Genomic DNA, 27,016 nt, shown 5'->3' with positions numbered 1-27,016 from the left:
ATAAACTGAAGACCTGCATGCAAAGCATTTTCTGCAGTCCCTCCCACTAAAAAGAATGCAATATAGTTAGGAACTGTTGCAAAACTAAATTTCTAACAATATTATAATATTCATATAAACACACTAGAAGAAAGCAAAGCAAAACAAAACCTAAAATTACACACACAGAAATCTTCAGTTTGCAAATGGGTATGGATACTATGACCTTAGGTATGCTTCCCACCTTGCCTCAGTTCTCCATAGGGAAAATAGGACTTGTAAGGAGCACAAAGTGCTTCAAACGTTCTTAGCTGCTGTACAGTTCTCTACAATGAATACCTGGTAGCAAATCCTTGTGAAGGTTCCATGAAGACTTAAGGATGCCTGCATGATAGACTGATTCCAAATCCAACAAACAGAAGGCAGAACCACTTAAAAGAATTCATTTTTCTACTTGTTTTCTTATTAAAGGGGCTTCATGAAACCGCCTCCATGAGGATGTGCTTCGTTCTTCTCTGCTGGGCCTTTTCTGCCTGAGCTTGCTCCCTAGTGTTCTAACTGGACAAATATCCATCACTGGATAGTGATGGATATTTGGATTGGCATGAGAGAATAAAACGTATCTTAATAAAACAAAATACTCTCCCCCAATTAAAATTTATTTTATTTATAGAATTTATTTTCTCCTTTTATTATTATCATCATTTTGATGTCACTTAAGGCTGCTGGGATGATCATCTTTTCCCTCAATATTGTTGAAGATAATGGAAAAGAAGGAGCTGGTTGAAACAGGAGACCTGCTAGGGCGCATTGTAGTCCAGACGCTCAGCAAGTTAGTTGATTTATTTTGTGTGTATATTTACGGACCTAACCCCGACATTTCAGTCCCCTGGGCCGTGAAACCAGTCCACCCCCGCTTCCACTCAGTAATGTCTTTGCAATGTTTCCTTGCAAAGAGCATTTCATATCTGAACTGACGGGAGTGCAGAATTGCCTTATTGAAGCTACCAACAGACAGACTGAAACAATCATCTTACTGAGCATAATTTAATTGTCAATATTACTAATGCTCCCTTTTTTGGCCAAAGGGTGAAATTTGACCGGATGGTAATGGATGGCAGTGTCGTTTTCTGAAAGGAATGGCAACATTGCTGGAATGTGGGCGGCCGACTATGCACACTTCCACGGAAAGTAAACCCAGTTGAACACAGTGAGGTTTACTTCTGGGAAAACATGCATACATTTGCATTAATGAAGTAAAATGGTAGCTATCAATCCTCTGTGCATTGGCATTTCAGTGAAAAAAAAATGTTTTTCATTTTAGTAACTAAAATCTGCATCTTAATAAGCAGGCATTTTTGAGGCTTTTGTCCTGCTCTTCTTCCAAGATTCTCAGGACAGTGTAACATTTTTATTATTATTATTATTAATTAGTTGGCTTAGAAAGGGAAATATGCCCCATTTGTCAGAAGAGGTTTCTTCCAACCCCAAAACAGGACAGCTAACACAAATATAAAATACAATCAGGGGGGAGCTAACAAATTAACAATTACAAAGCAGCATATAGAAATAGCATTTTTTAAAAAGATGCAGAAGGAGTAAAACACACCTCTTCACCCTGGTCTTTGATACCCTTTGCATGCACCCCAATCTCCAAGCGGCAAGTAAGTCCAGGGATGCCACCAAGGTTCTGTTTCCTTAGAATGAAGGTCATTGGAGACCCTGGTGTCCTTTGGGTTTGTGATTTTATTTACGCATATACACAGTCTGAGATTAAGATGGAAGGGCTCACAGAGTTAACATTCCAACAGATCTTGTTTCCACATATGGTTGTCAGGGAGGCTCCCCAAAGCCAAAGTTTTGGTCTCAGCACAGAGAGCAAACTCAACCTCTATCGCTTTCCATCTTCAACCCCAGACTCGCATACTAGCCCCAGCTATTTTTTCCTCCTTCTTACAAGATGACTTGGTCTCCAGCCAGGTGGGAGGGTGAAGGCTGATGCACTTATCTTGATGGCAACACATCTGTTCTTATCCACATTTTCAGTCATGCAGCTGGGGATTTCTACAGATCTAACCAGGCCATTAGCTTAAAGAAAATGGTTTGACCAGTTCAGCAGTTTCTTCTAGAACAAACTCACAAACTCCCATCCTGTAGATATAAAACTACAGGTTTTGTTAGAACCAACAGGCAACATCCAGACCACCCCCCGAATCCTATAACAGGATAATATACAGAGGAATTGGAGGAGGTAGAAATGATGACTTTTGCATGCATGTGTAATCGGATCATTGCCAAATGTTTGCCACAATTCACCTGACTTAGCAAATCTGGTTTGTTCCTTTCGAATTGTTGGAGTAGGAGCAGTCTCTCATCCTGTTGGTTGTTCATCAAACTATAAAAGATGATAGTCTTGCATAATTTCCACACAGATGCACGGTTCTGTATTCATTTCTGTGGATTTTAAATCGTTATGTTTCAAGATCACTGAATTCTGTGAAGGCTGGTATAAGCACTACTAGTGGAGCACAGATGAAAAAGAAGATTCTGTCACAATATTTTCTTTTCTTTTCCCAATGCTATACTCAAAGATATAAGGATGTGATGCATAGGGATGCATAGGGAGTGGGGAGCTCTGAAGTGGGATTCTAAGTGCATTTGGCTGAGCAGACTTAGAATCTTCCCCTGAAAAAGCAGCAGTCCTGATCACAGGTGGGATCCTAAAGAAGGATGAATGAATCTGTCAGTTATGTTATCATTCCATTTTTAATTTTTCCATTCTCAGGTTCCGTTTGCCCCATTTCAGCACCAGTTTGCAAACATATTTTTAAGTCTACATGAAACTCCATGCACATTTCTCCTAATATACATATTTCTGCACGTAATTTCCCCTAATATAATGCATTTTTGTAGGGGGTAAATGTGGAGATAGAGTATATGCATTGTTGTTGTTGTTAGAAATTATTTGGTTGGAGAACTGCATTGAAAAACTTGGAGAAATGTGACTTTTGAAGGACAGCTGTGTTTCGATTCATGTATTGCCTAAGGAAGTTTGATTATGCAGGTTCACATTAGTTCACACTTTAAACAAATTTCTCCCCCATCACTGCAAATGGAAAAATCCCCATTCAGACCTTACCCACTCAAGAAGGTCAGGATTGGCACTGGCAGGGATGGGGCAATTGTGCACACCTCTCTGCCCCAATCACACTGTGTGCCCACGATATTCTCGGAATGTATGAAAAAGGCTAACGTTTACCTCTATCCTGTTAAAAGCATCGTCTGCTGACTTCTGCAGATCAGTCTGGAAGCACAGGAGTAGTGGCCATGTAATTTCAGCAGCAGCCAACCCTCCAAGTCAGTGTGCATTAGGATATATGACAATTATTCTATAACATTTGAATTGACATGTATTCTTGCACTGTTGCCATATTTATTTATGGGAAATGGCATTGGAAGTGAAAATAATGATGGGTATCAGGCCATTTTTACACCAGTGTAGTGTATAGTGGGGTTTTAGAATGTATACATTCATACCCAAAGGTAAAATGCATGTGAGACCTTGGTTTTCAGTTTATGGGGTATTTGATTTAGAAGTGCACACAGTCAAGTGCTTGCATTTGCATCTTAACAGCCACTATCCCATTGTAAAGAAGCACATTCATTCCTTCTCCTCTGTGGCAAAGTCATTTATTGTCATCTGAAGACATACCAATGAAATTGACTGTCAAGACCAGATTAGGAAAAGGAGGCAGACAGAGAAATCATAGCAATGCGCTGATAAAAATGTGAATGGTACTTCTAAAGAAATCATTTTTCTTTTCCCAGCTGTGCAGCATTGTCCCACTGTCAAATGCTCGAAATTTCTGCTGATGCATGAAAAGGCTTTGGATCTAACACTCAGTGAATTTGTTGTACTTTGCAATCTACTGGCCTAAGTCTGATAAGAGGATTCAAGGTTGTTAGCTGACCCAAATCAACAGCCCTAACCTGTCCTGTTCAACTGCCCTCCATGGTTTTTGCACATTTTGGTTGAATACAGCTAGGGGTTTCATGGCACTGACAAATGAATTACAGTAGAAGCTTTTGTCGAACAGAGTCTATTTGCATCTGACAAAGTGGAATCCAGCCCCTAAAAGCTTATGCCCAAGATAGCCAATATTGTGTCCTCCAGTGGTTGCTGGAAAACAACTCTTACTGGCCCCAGTCAAGAGAGTTGAGTTACTTTTTAGTGACTACTATCTTTAATGACTATCTTTAATTACTTTTTAATGACCTTCTTTCCTTTGTTTTAACTTTTTCTATTTTATCTTCAAGCCACCTTGAGTCCCAGCTTGGGGAAAAGGTGGGAAATAAATGTTAACAACAATAACAACAACCAATCGTCAGGGATGATGGGAGCTTATTCCAGCATCTGGAAGGTGCCATGTTAGCTAGCCCTGGCTTACACCAAATCAAGTCATTAAGGTGCCTTAAATTATTTGCTACTTCTGTGCTGGCAGACTGGCATGGCCGCCCCTCTGGAAATCTTGAGTAAATAGACAGAACAAGAGTTTAGGTGGTCCCTAAGATACACTGGGCCTAAGTTGTTCAGTGCTTTGTAAATTAATATGAGGACCTTGTTGGAGTGTTGGAGTGTTGTAGGCATTTTGTGCTAAGAGAAAATGCTGACTCAACATCATTTGACGAGTCAGCACCATGAGATGTGGGGAGTTGCCTAATTGGTATATAGCCAGCTAGTAAAAAGAGGTATGTTTGACTTCTCCACACTGGCTTCTCCCCTGAATGCATCCCAACCTGTGTATGCTGGTTCCTGGATGTAAGAAGATGGCTTTATGATGATGCAAGACTGCAACTGGAATAAAGCCTGCTTAAAATACAGCTTAACTCCTGAGGGCATCATGTGGGGCTTCTGTACATTGCAACAGACCTTGAATGTGGCTCAGTGGCAGATGGGCAGCCAGTGCAGATTGTTAGACAAAGATGTCAGGTAGTGTTGGCCATGTGCCCCCATCAGCAGTCTGTCTGGTGCATTCTGCACCAGCTGGGGCTTTCAGGTGAGGTCCAAGGGCAACCCCATGCGGAGTGCATTGCAGGAATCCAGCCTCAAGGTCAACATCACAGTAGTCAGGCTATCCCTGTCCAGGGAACAGCTGTAGTGGGTGAACCAGACAGAGCTGGTAAAAGGCATTCCTAGCCACAGAGGATACTTGAGCCTCAAGTGATAAAGATGCTATACTTACAATCTATTATTAATATGAATTGAAAGCATGTTTGATTGAAAGATTTTCCTTAACAAGTTAAAGGCTGGCTTAAATAGCTATCATATCTGTTCTAACAGATTTATTTATTGCAAATATCCATACCCACTCTTCAGTCAAAGGGCTTACAGAACAGCTAAAAGCACTGGATGATTTATGGCGCTCAGTCATTGAAAGAGAAAGCCCGAGAAGAACTTGGACAGGAATCTGGCGGTCTAGTTAGGTCCCAGGAGATGGACACATAGATTTCAGTTAGCAACTCTATAGCCCTTTTCTTTAGAAGAAAAAACTTACAACCAGCAAGATTTCATGAACAGATACAGTGGACAGATATCACCACATGCCTGTTAGAGAGCTGGAGCAACCATCTGGGTACCAGGGCTTCAGGGGGTTCCATGATGCCAGCAATCTTACTATTGCACCCTTCTGCAACCTTGTGTCCCAAAGACATTGTTGGACAAAAGCTCCCCACGTTCCCAACCATTAGCCATGGTGGCTGGGGCGGATGGGAGTCGTAGTCCAATAACATCTCGAGAGCACCAGGCTGGGGAAGGTTGCCTTACTCTGAAATTAAGGGTTTTCCCACAAAGGTTCTTCCCTGCAATTGTTATTAAAAAGACTTCAAATGGAAGCCCTCAAGTTCCTGAATATTAAAAGTTATTAAGGTGGAGAAAAATTCTGAAAGTTACCAATATGGGGAAGGCTATACTATGGTCTCAAGCCATTTATAAGCAACTCCATTCACTGTTGGCATTAGGACTCATTAATTTCATTACTAGTTCATTAAAAAAAATCACATTCATTTTATTATTCATTCACCGAGGTCACATTCAGTTTTGTACTTAAATTAACATTCACTCTTTTGTTCACTCTTTTCCTTTTCTTTATATTCACCACCTTTGGCAGCAAGAGGCTGAGTCTGGCAGCTACTCATCTTGGAGGTGTTGTGTAATTCTGGGAAATATCAGCAACAATAAAAATGATCACCAGTGCAGACTGACATTTTTCATGTTCTGGCTTCCATATTCCCTCCCCTAACGTCTTAGACAGACACAATGGCTAAGACATTCTGGGGAGAAAATGAGCAGCTTCTCAGAGACTTTCCAAACTCAGCACTACCACCACAAAGCAAGACAAGACCTTACGACATCTGAATGGTACAAATGAGTATGAATGGTAGTCCCAAAGGGGAATTCCATTCATGCCAATTTGTTCCCTTCTGCATTTGTTTCAGAACTAACAAACATTTCATTCAATGAGCCCCATTCAGTTCATTTTCTTTTTCATGCTGTCTAAAACATCACAGTATTTCAGCTTTGGCCAGCTGGCCTCTTGATTGGTTGTGGAGGAGTGAGTTGCAACATTACAGAGGTGCCCATGGTTGCCAACTGCTGGGGTGGGGGCAGGTCACCTTGTAGTTGCTAAGCTACTACAAAGTACCGGTATGTAGTTCTCCTTTTCTCACACAGATCAAGCAACCTAGCAGCCTGTCGATGCTAAAAAGCCAAAGGAGTGTAAGGTTTAGAGGTTAGCTCCACAGCAACCAAAGGCAATTTTCATTTCCTCAAGTCTCTAGAATTTATTTTTAATTCAGCTACAGAAAAGAGTCATCTCTAGTTTGAACATCATATGTACATATGTGAATAGCATAGCATTCAGATTGATCTCAGGGTGGGAGAGTACAAGATAAAAATATAATGAAAATATGAATTACAAATAAGTAAACAAGTCAGAAATATATTAAAAGGCCAAGCACCTTTCAGCTATGTCTTGCTCAGTGGTCTTAAATGCTTAATAAGATTGCTGTTGAGGAAGATGTAGTCAAAATACATATTTTGCCTTTAGATAATTAAAATAGTGTGTATATGTAGATATTTTTATTCATAATAAATTCCTGTATTAGTTATATTTTAACCTTAACTCTTGTTTTATCTATTTATCTATCTATTTATCTTTGTTAAGGACTGTTTTAAGCTTGGTTGTTTCATTCACACAGAAAATATATGCCAGATTTAGGACCATTGGAATACACACACACACACCAGACCTATGGGTAGCTAATTACTTCTTTTGTTCTCCTTTTGGAAACATTATTCATCTCATACTTCACGGCATTATCATTTATTTTCAACTTGGATCTGAAATGCAAGAGATTTGCATTGCTCGGCACTGCTGAGAAAGAATGCATAAATTGGTCTTCTAAAGATTAAGAAAAGACATTACCCGTGCTTTGATATTTCTTTTCATTTATGTGTATTTCATGCTCTTCTGTCAGGAGGTTACATTCATTATCTTTTCCATAAGAGCCCTCTGAAACTTTGTTTCGCTTCAATCAAAAACTACAAACCACAGATAGGAAACTTAATTATTACTGTACAGTACAAAGCTTTCTGTGCTTGTACAGGCAGAAATATGGTTAAAAGATACTATATTAAGCTAACTCTTGCTTTCAAAAATATCATGGCTTGGAAATACATGCAAATATTATGGCTTGGACAAACTGATGCACATTTAACTTGTGCACATTTAGCTTTATGTGCTTGCCAAAAAGAAGGAGGGGTGGAAAGGGGGTTGACCTTTTTTTTGCATTCCCACCCATTGAACCCAATAAGTTTTGACCATACACGGTTTTGGCTTTAGGCCCTATCCCCAGAACTGCAACCCCAGCATAAGTTGAGAGTCACCTATACCCATTATCTCCGAAACCTTTTGAGAAAGATTGACTGCGCACATGAAAAATGAAATGAAGCAGGCAAGCCAAAGGGAGGGAAACCAAAAGATAAAAAGTACTGATTTGAGTGATAGATCTAAAGAGAGTATTTCATCAAAACATATCAAATGGAACCAACTGGGAAATTAAAAGCAGAGAGGGAAGGAAGCACTTGGAGAGGAACCTCTTTGTGATGAGTTGGAACTGAATAGATGGCATGACAACCCAGTACTTCATCACACCTTAGTCATTTTAGCAAAGGTGACAGATATAATGACTTTTGCTCTCCCCTTGGACTTAACGTCAAGGGAACATTAGAAGTCCGTATTTATCAGTGTTTCTAGTAACAGAAGAGAATAACCCCCCCCCCAAGAACTGCTTCTTCCAGCAGTTTGTCACATCCTTCCTTGTGTGACATAACATTTGTCAGATGAACTCAGCCTCTTATGCATTGTTCATAAAACATCCACACACCCTGTTGGCACCAGGGGTGAAGCTGACCATTGCAGATTCACTCCCCCTGATAAACACTTTGGGGGAGTAAGATTGCACTGGTTAGTTATGACCTCCTTTGTCCGCATGTCTGCTGGCCTTCTACCCCATAGCTGTGCATTTGGAATGGCTGCTTGCCCTTCTTGGGGGGTAGGCAGTCGTTGTGGCCTGTTATGAGCTCCCCCTTTATTATTATTATTAAAAGCCATTTCTCCACAGCCGCCTGTTGGATAGCCCTCCAAGCCTCAAATTTTGAACTGCCCAATCATTGGCAGGCTAGGCGGTGGAGTTAGGAAGTCTTCACTCTAGTCCTCCGAAGGGGGACCTCTGCATGTAAAAATATATAGGGCAGGGCTCCTCTAAGTGAGCAGGAACTCTGGACAATCAGAATACTCACTCCTCTGTACCAACATAGGCCTGCATAGGTTTTAGCACAATTTGGCTTCTAAAGCATGAAAAAAAGAGTAAGAGAGCAATGAGGTTGAAATATGATAAGGGCAGAATATTGAGTTTTTAGTTTCATTAAAAATATATATATACCACTTACATGACAAAATAGCTTCTAAGCAATTTACACCTATAGAATAAATTATTAGATTCATACATAATCAAAATGCACAATAAATCCATTCCATCAATGCATTAAAACATCCTTAATTAAAATGTACAATAAGACAAGCCAGTTAAAAATAATAACATAACAGAAGTTCAAGTTAAGGGGAATGCTTGTCTAAACAGGTGTGTCTTAAACAAAGCCAATATCAATGGGACCACACATATTTCAGTCAGGGAAGGCATTCCACAACATTGGTACCACCAGTGAAAAAGTCCACCTCCAGTGTTCTACTTCATGTTGGGAGGCTCCATGGGTACAGGAGAGTCCCCATTTCAGAAGACAGTGATGGTAAGTTTAACCAGCTTATCCCCTTTCTCCCCACACTACATATTAGTTTTACATGTTAGTACACTGCCTGAAGAGGGCTAGAATGGAATATTATTCAAAAGTGAGTGATATTTGTCTCCAATGGTAATTTTGTCTAGTTTTGGTGCTTCTTGGGGGGGGGGGGAAATGGTATTCATCTCTTGCTACTTCTGGCCCCATCAGCTACAGCTGAACATTCATGGAACAGAATCTTGTACTCTGAAAAAAACCACTTTTGCCTGATACAGGAATAAACTAGTAAGTATATCACTTGAGAGGTATGCCTGGCAACTTCATTATACAGCTTTCGGCGAATACTGAAGACACACTTCTTTATCCTGGCCTTTGACAACTGTGGTGTATATTTTTAGGACCTGCTTTATTTCTGTAATTTTAAATTGTTTTAAACTATTTTTAATACTCTGTTTTATTTGTTGCAACCAGCCCATGACCTGGGGTGAAGGGAAGGTAATAAATTGTAAGAAGAAGAATGTCAGTGAAGTGACTATCAGATTGAATGTACTGCACTCAAGAAGTTAATGTGCAAATGTATAGCAAGAAACCAAGATAGAATTAAGATTATTGCTAATTATTAGCAGTAGTAATACTGTTAATTTTCAATTTTTCACAATGGTGCTACATGGCTTGAGATATTTTGCCTAGGGTAATATTCCACAGTCCTTAACCCCTAGTCCCCTCCCCCAAATTCCAATACACCCCTCCATCCCATTTCAATTTCTGTGGGAAATCCGGCATGCAGTTGTACAGAACAGGCAGTTGTGTGGGAGAAGCTGTGTCAGTCTCGATTTATGTTGCAATGCCAGAATTGAAGGTAGATCAGAAACCTCAAGCATGTAACCTGGCAAACCTCCTTCTTCATACTATGACTAATATGGAATTTCTGATAAACGTCAGCGTGAGAAAACTTTGCCTTGTGAATAATGAATCTAAAGAGAATAAGCACCATAGCTAAAGTTGCAGAGATTTAACAGCACAAATAGGAATTATTACAAATTAGTGTGATTATATTTTGCGCCATGAATGCTGGGCATGAGAGTATAATGTCAATAATTACATTTTCCAGCATTTAAATAGCAGTTAAAAATGATCTACTGAGTCAATACTCTAGGTGAAACTAGAGAAAACCACTGGAATGAAACATGATGAGTTATAAATAAACCTATGGTTTGTGACTTTTTGCCTTAAGGCAAGTAAGATATGTATGAGTTAGAGCCAATAAAAATGGAAGTTCCTCCAGGGCAAACAAGGATAGAGAATGGCTTTAGAGAGAAGAAATCTGTATTGACTTGTAAATAAACATATAGATGAACACACATTTTTTTTCAGTGAAAGGGATTATAACTATTCTTGAGTGCACCATGTTCCCATTTATTGATTCGTGTAAGCACACTGGGTATGAAGATTTTCCCTGTAGGGGAAAAGATAAGTCTCCCTAAAACAGATTTTCTGTTGGCTGCAACGTCTACATTCCATGCTCCCTCCCTTTCTAAGACATGTATTTTCAAAGGGCAAAAGTCACAGTGATTTTGGCTGCACCCTAAACACCAGTGGTGACAAATTTGTGGCCCTCCAGGTGTTGCTGGACTCAAAATCCTATCAGACCCAGCCAGCATGGTCAATGCTCAGGGATGATAGGTGTAACCCAACCACATTTGGAGGGCTACTAGTTCCCCATCCCTGCTATATATACGGTAATTTCCTGTGGAGTAAGTCTTGTTGAATTCAGTGGGGTTTACATAATTTCGCTGTTAAGGTGTTGTAATGTGGACTGGGTATCCATAGCAGAAAACAAAGAAAGGCCTTTTTTACACCCCTTTTTCATCATGCATTTGCATTCTAACCAACATGGCGGCTGGCTGGTTTTTTTAATGCCTATTCTATAGCAAACAATGTAGCAGGAACCAAGACCATAAGACAAGCCTGCTGGATCAGGCCACCTAGTGCAGCGCCCTGTTCTCACAGCGGCTTGTGGGTTGTTAGCATCCAAAATGCATATGTAAAGGGTTAATTGCAAGAGCTGTAGAACTCTATGATGTCATATACTCTGTGGTAGTTATGGCAGTTGGTACAGTTATGGCAGTTAGAATTAACAGTTAGAGCAGCAGGTATGTTGTGTTTTGCAGCTGCCTGCCTCAGCGTCAGAGTATCAGTCAGTCTGTAACAGTTTACTCTAAATGAGGCCTATTAGCAATTTAAGTATCACCTACCTGCGTTGTATATTTAATCTGGAACTGAAAGTATACTAAGTAAAAGTATACTAAGTAAAAGTTATATATTATTTTAAACTTGATAGTTTTTATAGGTGAAGACAGGAGTGCCTGGCATGCTCTGGTCCATGGGGTCATGAAGAGTCGGACATGACTAAACGACTAAACAACAACAGTTTTTATAGGAGGAGAAAAGAGAACTAATTAAAGGGTCAAACGTCCCAGGGCTGACTTCTGCATATCTCTGCAAATGGGAACTAGAGTCTAATTCCCACATGGCTGCCTAAAATGCCCATGGGAAGCCTGCAAGAGCACTCAGCAACTGGTATTGCTAAACTTCTAAAATACTTTCAAAGTACAAACCATAACACCTCTTTGAGATGCTCATGAATTAAGTCAAGAAAAGTAAAAAGACCATCAAACTCTCCGTGGAAGCAGTAAGTGATAAATCTCTAGAAGGACTCGCTTTTTCTTTCTTTTTTAGTCTGCGACTTCATTATTTCAATTGTCTTTCAGAAACTCTGCCAGGCAAGTAAATCGGTTGCAGGTCAAGACCACAATATAAAAGAAAAGCAGATATTTTTATCAAAATATGTTGTCACTGGAATATTTTTTTCTGTTGATCTTTATGATTTAGTGTCTGCAGTGATTGCAGTACCACTTTGACTTTTCCTGACCTGGTGACTATCCATAGGCCAATTCATTAGGAATATCTCCCAGCACATCCTCCATCAAAAAAGGATGTGCTCTATCATATAGCACAGTGATGTCCAACAGGTCAATTGTGATCTACTGGTTGATTGCAGGGTGTCCCTGGTCGATCATGGTTGATTGCAGGAACCTGCTCTCCTCCCTCAAAAAGCTAAACAACTTTGGCTCAAAGTCCCCCCCCCCCAAAAAAAGCTCAGCAACTCTGGTCAATCCAATGGGTAGATCACTGCCAGGTTTTTTTTATAGTGGGAGTAGATCACAGTCCCTTGGAAGTTGGCCGTGCCTGATAGCACATTGATTTCACTGTTCAAGATGTAGTTCACAATGGACTTGTGCTTGTTATTGGCATATACAATACAGCAGTCCCATAAATCACATATCTAAGATTACTGTGTCTCTATATATGAAACATATAAATTTGAAAAATAGTTACAAATCACAGGATGCAGCATAGTAGTAATAATAATAATAATAATAATAATAATAATAATAATAATAATAATAATAATTTATTATTTAAAGCTCACCCATCTGGCTGAGTTTCTCCAGCCACTCTGGGCGGCTCCCAATCAAGTGTTAAAAACAGTACAGTGTTACATATTAAAAACTTCCCTGATATAGGTATAGGATATGGCACAGACCAACCCCCAGCACATAACCCGGGCACTTAAAAGCTTAAAAACTTGCTCTGGCTGCCCATATGTTACTGGGTCAAGTTCAGGATTCTTTATTACTTGGGTCCAGGGTACCCAATTTCGTCTTACCCTGCCCTATCGCTGAAATCTTCAGAGGTGTCTTTATTAGTGGTCTACCATGCCTCAGATGTACAGCACATATCTACCAGGAGCCATGCATTAAGAATTATGGGGCTGACTCTATGGAACTTCCTCCCAGCTGAGATAAGTCTGTCCCACACCCTATTGAACTTCAGATGTTCTACGAAGACCAGGCATTCTAAGTCAAATTATGCCTATCTGATGTTTTCACCTGTGTTTTTTCTTGTTTTAAACACTGTGTTGCTTGACTGGTGCATTGTTTTATTTAAGGTTTTGCAGTAGCAGTTGGGCAATAAGCACAGGGTGGTGTTTCACACCTGGTTTCCCAGAGGCTAGCATCACTGCCACTTACCAAGAGGAGCAGGGGCAAGGCACAGGGAGCACAGTGCAGGGACGGCAGCGGAGCTAATCTGACTCTTGAACCTGAACCACATTGAACATTGCACTCTGCGCCTCACCTCTCCCTCTCAGGAAGCATCAGCAATGCTCACTTTCAGGAAGACAGGTGTGCAACACCAAACCACCTGCTGCAGCTGTTCTTCTGCAAACCATTTTGTGACCATTCATCACAGAAAGCTGTCCATAAATATTGGAAATTAAATAAATGTTGCACTGCCTGAGGCAGTCCCACTTTAGCTATTTTGCCAGCATATCACTGGTGTATCTGTCATGTCCAAAAAATACTATATGAGCATTCATATCCATCAACAATGGTCATTCTATGATACTAATATCAAGTGTCTTTAAACCCCCTTCTTCAGAAATTAGTTTTGTGTGTGAACTGGGGGTGTGGTGGTAATCAAGAAAAAGCCCAGGAAGGAAATTTTGCCACAGAAATTATTTAATTCTTACACTTGGCAAGGGACATTTGAGATCGTTAATTAACAATAGTGTGCTTGCAAATCACTGAAGACACTTTTGTCTCCAGGAATGTCCAGGAGTTTTCTGGACCAGATTTAACCATATTAGAATGGCAGCAAAATCACATATCAAAGCTACTGCTTCACTGCTCCCCCTCCCTCTTGCTCCACTCCTACTCTCAACTTCAGCTTGCTAAAAATTATGGCCAGCTAAGGTTCAGGGAGTTTATGATGCGATTATTAGCAATCATCATAGAATGTGTGGCTCCGTGTCAAAGAGGAGCACAAAGAAGAATGACCAAGAAATAAAAATTGCAGTGAGAAGCAATTAAGAGTCCAGAAATAATTTGTTTTCAATTGCAGAGCTGGGAGATGGCAGGTCTTTTCATTCTTCCAGCTTTTCCCCACAATATTATTGTGCACCAAACTAGATGAGACATTAATCAAGTGATTGGTTTTTGCATTAGCAGTCAAAGTGGTAGCAGAGGGCAGGCGGAGAGAGAGATCTGAAGCAGGACTGTTACATTGGAGGAGGGAGTTTTAATCATTTGCCACTGCCATAGCCCTGATCCAGATTGCCCCTCCTGCCACAGCTGCTTTTTGCATTGATTGAGAGGCTCCCACCGAAACCTTCACTTGCAATATTATGAATTCAGCAGCAAAACTATTGCCTTCTTGTTCACTAACACTATGTCTTATGATTTTTATTTCATTCTTATTTTTTTACTCATGCACATTTCTGCCCTGCATGATTCTAAAGCCTTGGGAGTCATTTCCAATAATTTAAAACCCACACAGATATAAAATTTTCTATAAACATGGGACAAAAGCACAAAACACCAATTCATCTTTATTGTCTTTTCCCTTCCCACCAACTATGAGAACTTTAGACCACACTTTCAAAAAATTCTTAGATGCTGGCAAATCCCATGGGGAAATAAATTCGGCCATTGACAGCAGCTGCCAAGAACATTTCTCTATAATGTCCTTGCTGTCTGCATGTGGCACACAGCTAATAAATCGAAGAAAGATCTCCAGGTTATAGTTTGATGGAATTGTCAACACAGCAGTAGGAGTAACTACAAGAACTAATAATGCCCTGGTCAGTAATAGTGGTACTTCCTGTAGGAAATAAGACCCACCTGGTCATTAAACAGACTGTGGCATCTTTTGAAGCTCAGTCTTGCTCATTCATTGGGTTGTGTCCTATGCTAGTCCTACTCAGAGTAGACCTATTGAAATTAATGAGCCTAGGTTACTTATGCTTTTAATTTCAATGGGTCTAATTTGAATTGGGCTAGAGCTAGATACAGCCAATAGATCCAAATGTTGTAAGCTATGTGGTGCTCAATTTCAGCCATGCTGTTTATCTTACCACCACCACCCACTTAACAGGTAGGAATAAAGCAGGATGGTTGTGGATTGGGCTCCTTAAAATCCCCATAATGGCCTCTTGAAAACCAAGCTTTCTTTTCTAAAAAGCTTCTCCAATTTTGGTTCCAAATCAGCAAAATACGAGCCAGAGTTCTCCTTTTTCTGCTCGACATAAAAAGAACACCGAGTTTCCTTTTGTATATATATTGCAGTTGTCATTTTGCAATCATGACAGCTGAAAGCCAAAATGTGCACTCCTTCATCAAAACTCTCAGATGAAAATGGAGCTTTTGGCCATATTCACCCCTCGGGAAAAGAGGCTGTAGGGTAATAACGGATTCTCATTATGTAGTAAATATTTCAAGACTTAGCCATTGCTTAGCCATCAAAGGAAGACATTAAAGTGATAAGCAAGGCTAATGCTCCTGCGTTAAGAGCCCCTTTCATAGTAGCCCAAGATTTTAATGCAGTATCCTATCAGCTTGGCAAAGGGACTCTGGATTGAATCTGTGACACATCTATAAAGTTGTACCGCTATATTCTAGAGAAGCATATTGAGATGTATCATCCTAATTACAGAATAACATAACATGAAATACCCCATTCACAAAGGCCAAGTCCTCAACATTGAGCCAAAGCAAATGTATACCCAGCTTTTTAAAATCATACTCTCCTTTTGAATTTATGGATACAGGAGTGACAAGGACCCTAATGTTTTCAGCTGATGTCAGGAATCATATCCATAAGTTATGGCAGCAACTTTATCACCACAACATCACCCTCTCCCTCTCAGTAATCTGAATGCAGCATTGGGAAGCTAGGTGAGCAATGCTAGGTGAGCAATGTCAACTAGTATTACTTCCAAGGTAAGCTTCTCCAAGTAGGGCTGGGAATGTCTCCTGCTGCCTGAAACACTGGATAACTACTATTGGCTATTACAGTGGTACCTCGGGTTAAGTACTTAATTCGTTCCGGAGGTCCGTTCTTAACCTGAAACTGTTCTTAACCTGAAGCACCACTTTAGCTAATGGGGCCTCCTGCTACCGCCACACCGCTGGAGCACAATTTCTGTTCTCATCCTAAAGCAAAGTTCTTAACCTGAGGTAATACTTCTGGGTTAGTGGAGTCTGTAACCTGAAGCGTATATAACCTGAAGCGTATGTAACCCACTGTATACTGAAGGAAGGAATGAATGAATGAATGAATGAATGAATCTTTATTGCTAAAAGCTATAAGCTGTCACAACTGGTCACAATGAGTAGAAATATATTTATAATGCTGGGGAACCTCTGCTCTCCCAGATGAGGAATTGAAATGTGAAAAGAAAAAAGAATCTGGCATGTGAGAGTTGCATGACATTGCAAAACCAGATTAATTTCAAGCTACATTGTGTGACTTCATGTCATACACCAATGCAGAACAATTATAGCAAACTTTGCAACCTGAATTATTGGACATTTGGAGTATCTGATCCTTCCTTTTTCAAAATATCTTCATTCAATTGGTGTTTGTTGGCACCCTTGACAAATATGGAAGCCAACAAATCAAAAGAGAGGTATATGACCTCTTTTGTTGTTGTGTTTCTATATTTTGTATTTCACCTTTGAGGACTTTTTGCTTTCCGAATCTTTTTTGCTTATCTGACCACATGTTGCTTACAGATGTTTGGCCAAGCCACCTTAATTCCTAGCACTAAACAAAAACAGAAAGGCTTTATGCAGGGCTAGGGGATAATCTGATTCTGTCACACGCAGGAAGGCCAGTTTTGAATACATTTCAAACTAACTCATGTGACTAGTATATCTTTCCAAAAGATTTATGCCTTATTGTTATTCTACCACCCTTCCTACGCAAAGGAGCCATGGTGAAGTCCCAGCATGACTTGCCCAAACTATTTCCAATATGTAGATTATATGAGGAGGTATCATAGCTTAGTGGCAGAGCATCTGACTTGCATGCAAAAGGTCCCAGGTAGAGTCCCCAGAAAGCTAGGCTGGGAATGTCTCCTCTCTGAAACCCTGGAGAGCTGTGCTACTCAGTGCTGACAATGCTAACCTAGATTATCCTGCTCAATATAAGGCAGCTCCCTTTGTTTTCAGTTTGTTTGCAATCAAATTGGAGACGAGTAAGCATAAGTCTCCCATGAAGCAAGCATGTTAAGCTGAAAGTTAGGGTTTTACTTTCCCATTCTCATTGGTCACGGCTCTTGAGTATGGCAGCTACTCCGCTACCATCTGTCTGTGGATTAATACCAGGCACAGGAAATGCCAAGATTGACTTAGGCACTGACTCGGTTACATCTAGTACTGCCAGCTGTCATTAGCAATATACTGAGCTAGAGGGACCTTTCATCTGATTGACTGGCACTTCGATCTCAATGATTTGTAGTTGGTGCACCTGCTCTTACAATGCAACTGCAACTCTGGCATCACATCATACATTGCAAGATGTTACTCAACCACAACAGTCAGTACAATACTTCTCAAGTACATATGCTGGTGAAGCAAGCAAGTGCAGAATAATGGTTATTTTTAGTGAAATTAGCTATCCATTCAAATTCAGTATAGTTCTTTTTCCAAAGAATAAGAGACAAGAAGATTATCTGTGATAATGATAAAAGGAGATGTTTTCTTTACAACGTTCCGGGGGGGGGGGGGATTCTGAGCACTAAATAGCTAAGCTGTAACCTTTTGTTTCTTTTTTATTCCAAGTCACATAGTCTATAGGGGACAATTGCTGGCAGGCATGTGTGTTTTTGTATTATATCCATAATACCCATTAGAAAATCCATACAGTAATACAGTAGGCCCTTATAGAGACAGTGGCTTGAATTTGCATTTGAAAACACAAGCAACACAGTGACCATCCAACTACTATTTTGTTTCATATTAAGACAATTAACAATTTGATGCAAAACAAAGACAAAAAAGCAAACTATAGCTGGAAATGTGATGATGCCTCCTTGAGTTTGTAGAAAGAGACATTAAGCCTCTCTTTCTCTATATGTTTTAAGAGCTGGAAGTGATCATTAGAAGACATATTGTCCAACCCCCTGCTCAAAGCAGAAATCTAGCAACTAGTATCCAACCTTTGAGTCTTTCCCTCAGTTCCTGTCTTTTAGCACACAAGTACATAATTCAGTATTAATATTGTATCTCCTCTTGAAACTCAGCTTGCAAGGTCATGCCAAAGCAATGTACATGGCAAAATTGTGCATGCTGCACATTGTTGTTGACTGTGTTTCTACACTGAAACCTAACTGAGCAATGTACATAAAAAGAGCTGAAGGCAACTATTAGTATTATAACTGTCTGAATCACTTCTGAGAATCTTTGCTAGTCTTTGAAATGTTTCGTTTTCCTTCCAACCCCTTGAAATTTTGTTTTATCAACTTATTGGCAGTCTAGAAGTAGAATCGTGGAATTGTAGAGTTGGAAGGTACCCAATGGTCATCTAGTCAAACACCTGCAATGCAGGAAAAAGCAGACATAGAAAATATGAAGGTAGCTCAATATCTTAACAATGAGTTTTCAGCCCAAGTAGAAAGGTCACAGTTAGCATTCAGATGGAAGCCTATCGGTCCCTTATATAGCAGCTAGCATACTGTCCTCTGTCCACCCACATGAAGCAGAGTAAACAATAGACTATCAGCCCTGGCAAACTACCATGTTGGCATAGAGGGTATGTAATATGCTTCCAGATTTCTACTTTGAGATCCCTGGCACTGTATAGGAACCTCCAATATTGCATGGGATTTTGCTTTGGTGATAACGTCTGGGCTTAGACTTAGACTTAAGATGACTTATACTATTGACTATTGAAGCCCAGTATTATCTTCTACGGAGTATCAGGGTCTTTCAACCCTGATACTTTGAGATCTGTTTTTCAAACTGGAAGCTCCAGGGACTGAACCTGAGGGCTGCTACATGAAATGATGAAGTCTGCCACCAGGCAACAACCTAATCTTTTTTTTCTTTTCTTTTCTGCCTCAACAATTCCACATGAGGAGGAACCTTTAAATTCACTGTAAGCTTTACTTTAGGCAAAATATTAATGGCAATTCAACTTTTACTGTATATTCCTATTATTTCCTCAAAGGTTGAAAAGGAAACTAGCTTTCCCTTGAATATTAATGACTGGGTGAAAACTGTTGGCCGAATCATGAAGAAGCAGAAGGGACAACCATTTCCCCCAACTTTTTAAAGTTGTACCACATATAGAAATTCAACATATGCAGTTTTTCCAACATAGATATGCTGTGGTAGGAAAGGTGCACCTTTTGAACTTCTGCCTGTTGCATGAAGCGGCTTGTTTTTTTTAAGAGCTTATGTTAGTGAAGAAGAAGAGTTTGGATTTGATATCCCGCCTTTCACTCCTTTTAAGGAGTCTCAAAGCGGCTAACATTCTCCTTTCCCTTCCTCCTCCACAACAAACACTCTGTGAGGTGAGTGGGGCTGAGAGACTTCAGAGAAGTGTGACTGGCCCAAGGTCACCCATCAGCTGCATGTGGAGGAGCGGAGACGCGAACCCCGTTCCCCAGATTACGAGACTACTGCTCTTAACCACTACACCACACTGGCTCTCAGTGAAAGGATGGAAGTCAGGTGACAGCAGCCATTCATTTTCAAAGATTCACTTTTTTCATTGTCTTGGCTGTTCAAAGGTTCCTTGATGGTGATCTGTTACTCTGCTGCTTCTCCCCAGTGCATTATTATGGGCTACAGAGACAATTAATTGGCCATTTCACAAGGCAATCTGATTGTGTGAACTGTTTCTCATTCTGTCCCATCCATTCATCGTATTCTCTTGCCCCAAAGAAAGCTTTAAAAATGTAATGCTAACCGATAAATCTTTTTATAATAGGATGTAGAACCTATACTCTAATGAACAGATGTGAAAAATTACATGTTCCAGTGATGAAATAAATTGCCCTATTAACAGCTTAATCTTATTTCATCAATATTTGATTTGTAGCAATCACTGAGAATAAATGTGCCCATAAGCTCAGTGATTTTAAATTCCAACCCACAGTGCTACGTCCACTTTTTCATCAAAATGTCATTATTTCTGCATTGTTACCACTTACACTCTTAGACAGAAAGTATTTTAAAGAAACAAAGTACTTTGACTCTAAAAAGTTTGTTTGGTGTAATAGTTCTACAACAACTATAGAACATTTTATATTTGAGTTCATAAGCACACACTAAAGATAAAGCCAGTGGTGTGTGAAATATTCATAGGTGGAATCTTGGCTCTGTTGAGCTTAACAGCTAAGCTTGAAGTTACTTTAGTCTTACTACAAGAAAGTGAAATATCATAACATGGTGACCCCAGAATGGGCATTTTCTGCTATTGACCATGTACTATGGAATGCCACTCACTCTACCCTACGTGAAGCAACAACCAACAATTGTTTTACATGTCTTGTGAAGACCAGTCTATTTGTTAAGCTTTCCCTGACCCATAAGATTGGGCCTTGTTTTATGTCAAAGTTGGTGTCAGATGCAGCAATAAAGAATGCAGATCTCTCTTGTCAGTGAAATTAAGTAATTATTCAAGGAAATGAACATACAACAGCCCAGTGGTCTCAGCAACATTCCTCAGCAGGTCTTGCCCCTATGGAGCAGTTGCCAGTTTCTATGCTTTTATACTATTCCTTCCACGCCTCTCTAAGGCTCCTCCTCTCCTGGATGTTTCCCAAGCAGTCTCATACTGCACATGCACACCTCTGACCTCTGTTCTGCTCTTCTCATTGTTCTGTGAGTTCTTGGAAACCGGGGGGGGGGGGGAGCTTGTTGCAGCAAGAGAGGGAAGGTCTCTGGATTCTTCAGCAATTCCTTGACCACCCTCTCCTCTGCTTCAGCTTTGGAGTCTGAACTGCTCCCTGTCACAGGCTCTTCCTGCTCACTAAACCCTGTCACCCCTTCAGCACTTCCAGTCTTCTTCCTCTGACCTCTCCTCAGTGTCCCACCAGCAATCCCCTGCTCTTAGCTTTCCTCCTCTGGGGGTTCCCTGGCTGGTTCCTCCTACCATTCTTCTTCATCCAGCCAGTTCCTGACATTTTATGTGTTGAAGTTTCCTGGATTCCTGTTATTATTTTTCTATGCTTTTATACTATTGCTTAAATGGGTTTTCTGTTTTGCTTTTGCTGTTGTTTTATACTATGCACTTAGAGATTTTTGAAAGATTGAGCATTTTATAAATGCTTTTAAATTTAAAAATAAAAAATAAAAACTGGAAATGAGAGATGAAAGGAGGCCTTGCTGAAATCAACTGATGAAACTGAGAAAGTCACACACTCTGCTAATCAATTTTCAGTATAACGATTAAGGAACACATTCTACTCTTTGCTCAAATCCCAAGTGTTGTAATGTTACGTACATACCATTCATGTTGATGGAGCTTGTATAGCAGAAGTTCCTGATGGATCATATCCAACAGCTTTCTAATGAGCACATCAGGTGATATAAAAAATGAAAAAGCTTAATTGGCTGAGAAGCGTTAGGAAGTGAACCCATATTCATGGATAACAAAGATAATAATACAGCTCTGAATAAAGAACTGCTTAATGGCAGGATATTCTAAACACAAAGGATGCCATTAAATAGAGATCAAGGGTGTTATAAACATGTACTTATTTAAGGTTTATTATTGTGTAGATGCATTGCAGTTGCAGGGACCATAGAAGTTTACATCAATATGTAAAAGCTTTTTACTTGCAGGGCTTATTAAAAAGAGAGGAGGGGAACTTTTTTGTTTAAAGGAATAATTTGAATATCTGAAATTTGATGTTTAAATATTCAAGAGCTTCATCGGTTGAACTTTCTAAAACTACCAAAATATACATTTTATCTCATTTTACTAAATAAGTCTAGGCTAACATCACATCCTTTTGAAAAACCAACCAATATATCCATATTCAAAGACAAGAGACCTACTTAGAGGGGAGGAATGGACAAGCCAGAGATCTCTGAGGTTATCTTTGTGGGTGGGTGTATATTGCAGGTGCTGGCTGCATATTGCACTCACTTAAGTCCTTTGTTATTGCTCTTGGCCATCCTTTGACTCTGGTTTTTGGACCTTTCTGTGGAAGGTCTATTCTGTATTATGTATTCTAATCATAATTTTCCTTTAAGGTTGCTGCTTTAACCTCTCTTTATTCCTTAGGTTTACTCCATTTATCTGGTTTTCATTCTTAGTGCATCCTGACCTTGCTATGGTTACTAATGGTTGCCGTATTCAGAGCCAGGAAGGAATTTGCCTGTAGACAAATTGGTCGGTCTAGAGGTTTTGCCTTCCTCATAGCAAATCATCACAACTTTGGGCAGTTAAGGCATTGGGTGGAATCCTAGTCTTCAAGCTTTGGGGTAAAGTGATACATCACCCTGCCCTGAACCAGTGGCGTAATCAGGGTAGCCTGTTAGAGGGGTCTCAGTGGAAGCTTTTGTCCAGAAGTGAAGCATGGGGACAGATGGGCCATAGAGCTTCTAGTGGCATCCTTAGGACAATGACCTCAGTAGATCAACACCTTGGAGGAGGCCACATTCCTTGGCACGACACTGAAGTGGTTTCAGCCCTCTGGCAGGAGGCTAAAATGGATATTCACCCAATGCCTGAGCCAAAATTCCACCAACACCTGTAATCAATAAAGTTGTGGCCATTTTTAATCCAGCTCATTCTCTGTTTGAGTTTATTCTATCACGCCTCACATTACTCACTGCACAGGGAAGGGTGGCACTGTGACTGGTACTACAATCACGTTATTCTTGTTTTGGATGCATTTGTCATAATGTTTCACATAACCCAATGTATTTTGGGAGCACTGTATGTTTTCTAAAACTGAGACAACTACGGTACATAACACATAGTTGAGCGAATCACTTTGTTGACTAATTCCTGCATACGGTTATTATTTTTACAGCTTAAAGTAGAATTTCTTGTTGCTGCTGTTTGCTTAGTCATCCATGAGGAAGCCTTTAACCTGAAATGCAACATGCACCTCTAAGGCTCTCCCTCTATTCCGGGCTTCTTGAAATTGAGCACTCTCAGGCCCTTTGTTGACAAATTTATATTGCTCTTTTCTAACCTCTCCCTCTAGTGGCAGGAAGGAATTAAATTGATTTGTTCTAGGAGGATCATAAATAAATTATCTAGGTATTTGGCACTAAATATTCATGAGGTTCAATTTTTGATATGAAAAGTTGGCTTAAGATTGCTTTCTGTGTTTGGGGGGAATTGTTTGTTGTCCTGATACGCTGCTGCTTTGGAATCACTCTGAAAACTTTTTCCCCCTTTACTACATGATCCCACTCAATCAGAGATCATGCAGAGAACAGGATGTCATGACATCACATGACGACATCCCTAAGATCAAACAAAACTCTCCCATAACTATGACTCTTAATAAGGGAACAGTCCCTTCTGCCCAGGCAATTGCTTGATGCTCCTTGCCAAGCACTGTAGTGACAGTTTCATTGCCTACCAGCGGCATCCAATGGAGCTTTCATCACTTGTGGCTGCACTAGACTAGTTGGGGCATAATGCAACTGCTCATCCCTTTAATAGGAACGCAGTGCAGGTAAACAACATTCATAGCCAGACAGATTCCCAAATCATAGGAGCAGCCAGACTACTTTTCTATACTTTTCTAGTACAGTATTGTCATGCTCTGACTGGCAACAGCTCTCCTGGATAGAGATATTTTGCATCATCTACAGATCCCTCTAATTGTAGGTAGCAGAATTTGAACATGGAAGCTTCTATGTGGAGGAAATATGTCCTAATGCTGACCAATGAGTTTCATTGCATTATTTCAATGCATTCTTTTTAACGGGATGTGACTTCAGATGTGCCATTCACAATCACCAATGACCATTGGATCAGGGGAGAGAACACTGGCCGAGTTACATCCACAAGAGGAGCATATTCCTTCTTCCAAACACTCACTTTTTTTGTAATTTGTGTTGCAGTCTTTTAAATGAAATTATAAAATAGGGAAAATCAACAAAAGAAGAAAATAATTGAGTGTGGTCAGGTATAAGCCATTGTATAAGGAACTGGAATACTCTGTTAGCGCTACTCATTATATATTTAATAAAATAATAACTGTAAGAATAGTAAAAAAAGAAAGGGGGAAACCACCCAAGGGTGTTGTTTTTGGTGGGGTGGCTATATATTATCTTTCTATCTATCTATTAATTGCCCCTTTAAGGTCAGCACTAGAATTTTACTCTACTAGGTGGCTGGCTAATGGTAATGGAGTAAAAATAGTTCAACTGGATAGATAGATAGATAGATAGATAGATAGATAGATAGATAGATAGGAGATAGATAGATAGATAGATAGATAGATAGATAGATATTATAAATAATAATACTAAATTAACCTTCCTAATAATCATAAATTAATTAACCTAATGCATCACCTGTAGTACCATAATTTGATAGAAGGAATTAATGAAGTTTCCTGTATCCACAGCTGGCAACACCCTCCTCAACCATTACTGAAGAATAAAAACTATGCACAACTAACGATTAACATTGTTTCCCCAGTTTATGTCTACTCCCAGTTTATTTACATTGTTGTTTTCAAACTCTTTCTGTCTTTCAGGTAAACAGTGTAAGCACAACCAGAAGCTGCACCAGAAGTTCATATTACACTGCTTGAAGAAGGAACATATGTTCTCAAGTAAACTTAGTGCTGTACAAAAAGAAATGCCCTTTTTTTGCAATGTAACAAGCTTTATTAATAGTCTTACAATACATTACATATATATAGTACATCTTGTAGAGTAAATTGAAAAAGAAATGCCTATTTAAAACTCTGCATTTATTTTCCACAGCTGTTCTCAATAACTACATCCCCTGGAAATTACAGGCATAGCAGTCAAAGATGGAAGCATTTATCCCATTCCAGAGTTCATTTTGCCCATGCAACCAGGGTCCATGACATGTATATCTCTATGGAGCAGACACCTAATGCACATAAATCATTTCAGATATCCTACTGATACTACTCCCATCCCAAATCACTATGTCAGCAACTCTTACTGGTAAGCAAGGGAGAGTTCTTTATTCAGGCCAAGAGCAGTACAGGCTCAGTAGGAAACACAAGGCCAGAAGTCAAGATTCCAAGATTCAAGAACAAAGAAAGAGGTTCATAATGGGAGCTTTGAAGCTGTCTTGACAGTTGACATGTTTCTCCTCCCAAGCTTTTAAAGATGTGGTAGAGTGAGCTCCCTCACGGGACACGCTCACCCTATAAATATGCTGTACATGCGCTCAATCAGGGTAGATGCACCTGGTCCCACCTGTGAAGACAGCACCTGGTTCACAATGACAACTGTATCTTGCCCTCTGCCTCCAGCTCCTGTGCCACTTCCTCCTGTTCAGTCCCTAGTCAAAGTCCTCCCCATCCCTGGATAAGGCAGAGGAGCCAGCCAATCTGCTTCTCTCTCTCTGACATCTAGAGTCACAAAGAGAGGACATCTCTTTTTTGAACCTGGATTCCAGCCCCCCATCTGTACATTGCCTTCCTATTCCTCCTGGTCTGTGTGAGGCTGATGGAGCTGAAGGGCACATGACACGTATGGATGTTTACTGTATGGACATTTAGGTGCACTCTTTCTAAAGCATTTGTTACTGCTTCCATCTGCCCAATAAAAGGCACACAAAGCTTCTGCTGAGGCAATATTGCCTTACTTTGCAAAACTTTGATATGTACAAGATGCACAATTTTGAGGTGTACAAGTCACAGCTCAATATTCCTTTTAAAATCTCTAGCGAACTAATAGATAAATGTGAAGACACAATTTTAAAAGTCAACTGTTGTTCATCAGCTGTGACACATTTGTCAAACCTGTAATTTCCCCAATACTTACTATTTTAGTTGTTGGCAATATCTGATGAAGCTAACATATGCATTATATTTTAGCCCATTTTAGTTTGAGGATTTCACTTCTCTTCACAGTACACATCGCATGCATCTGACTCACTTTGACTAGAATAAGTACTTCCTTTAGAGAAAATGGAGCAGATCATTGGCTTGATTGCTCATGGAAGTGAAGTTTTTTCCAATAAAAATATTGTGCAATTGAGTTAAGGACATTCCTTTTTCTGTACAGTAAAGGAAAATGATTGCCATAATAGTATTACTCACCTGACAAATCAGATTTGGTCCTGAATAACTGATTGAGAATCATTATATTTCAAACAAAAGGAAACAAATGACATTTTCCTGAATATTACACTGTAGCCAGAAATAAATTGTATATGAGTCAGGATTGGAATTTAGAGAAATCAATTGGCAAACCAAACTGTTACGAATTAAGAGCCAATTCATATATCCAGCATGCATACTTGCAGTTCTTCACACTCCCCTAGAGAAGCCCACCTAGTGCCCACACTGCTGTCTTTTGGATATCAGATTAAGACATTTCTGTTTTTCCTTGATTTGTAGACAGTGTTAGCCATACTCAAAGTAGATCCATTGAAATTATTGGGCATGACTAACTGAGGTTCATTAATTCCAGTTGGATATATTCTAAGAATTTATCTGGATAAATCTCCCACTTTTAAATCCTCGCAGTACGGTTGGTGGTTTTAATGTATAGAATTTATTAGTGTTTTAGTTCTGCACACAATATAATGTTCTGTTGTGTTGGTTCTGTATTGCTATATTAGTTGTCTCTTAGGTTTATTGTA

General features: G+C 39.8%; 2 long non-coding RNA genes across 5 annotated transcripts; one reads left to right on the top strand and one right to left on the bottom strand.

The window, feature by feature from the left end:
- Positions 1 to 6,027: 6,027 nt before the first annotated feature.
- LOC309380432 lies at positions 6,028 to 26,563 on the bottom strand. Of its 4 annotated transcripts, XR_014172929.1 has the most exons (6): positions 26,472 to 26,563; positions 21,699 to 21,758; positions 8,840 to 8,887; positions 7,464 to 7,579; positions 7,288 to 7,378; positions 6,028 to 6,194 (listed from the first exon to the last, which is right to left on the bottom strand). It is a non-coding gene; the product is annotated as an uncharacterized lncRNA (long non-coding RNA). The 4 variants fall into 4 exon arrangements; XR_014172928.1 differs by having other exon boundaries at positions 7,288 to 7,579; XR_014172930.1 differs by lacking the exon at positions 7,288 to 7,378.
- Positions 9,081 to 25,090, top strand: LOC309380429. The gene is made up of 3 exons (XR_014172923.1): positions 9,081 to 12,029; positions 16,008 to 16,179; positions 24,924 to 25,090. It is a non-coding gene; the product is annotated as an uncharacterized lncRNA (long non-coding RNA).
- Positions 26,564 to 27,016: the final 453 nt, after the last annotated feature.

This window comes from Podarcis melisellensis, assembly GCF_964234715.1.
Source record: "Podarcis melisellensis genome assembly, chromosome: 11".
Lineage (NCBI taxonomy): Eukaryota > Metazoa > Chordata > Lepidosauria > Squamata > Lacertidae > Podarcis > Podarcis melisellensis.
The sequence above is the reverse complement of the archived record's forward strand: the minus strand, read 5'-3'. Positions and strand labels throughout refer to the sequence as shown.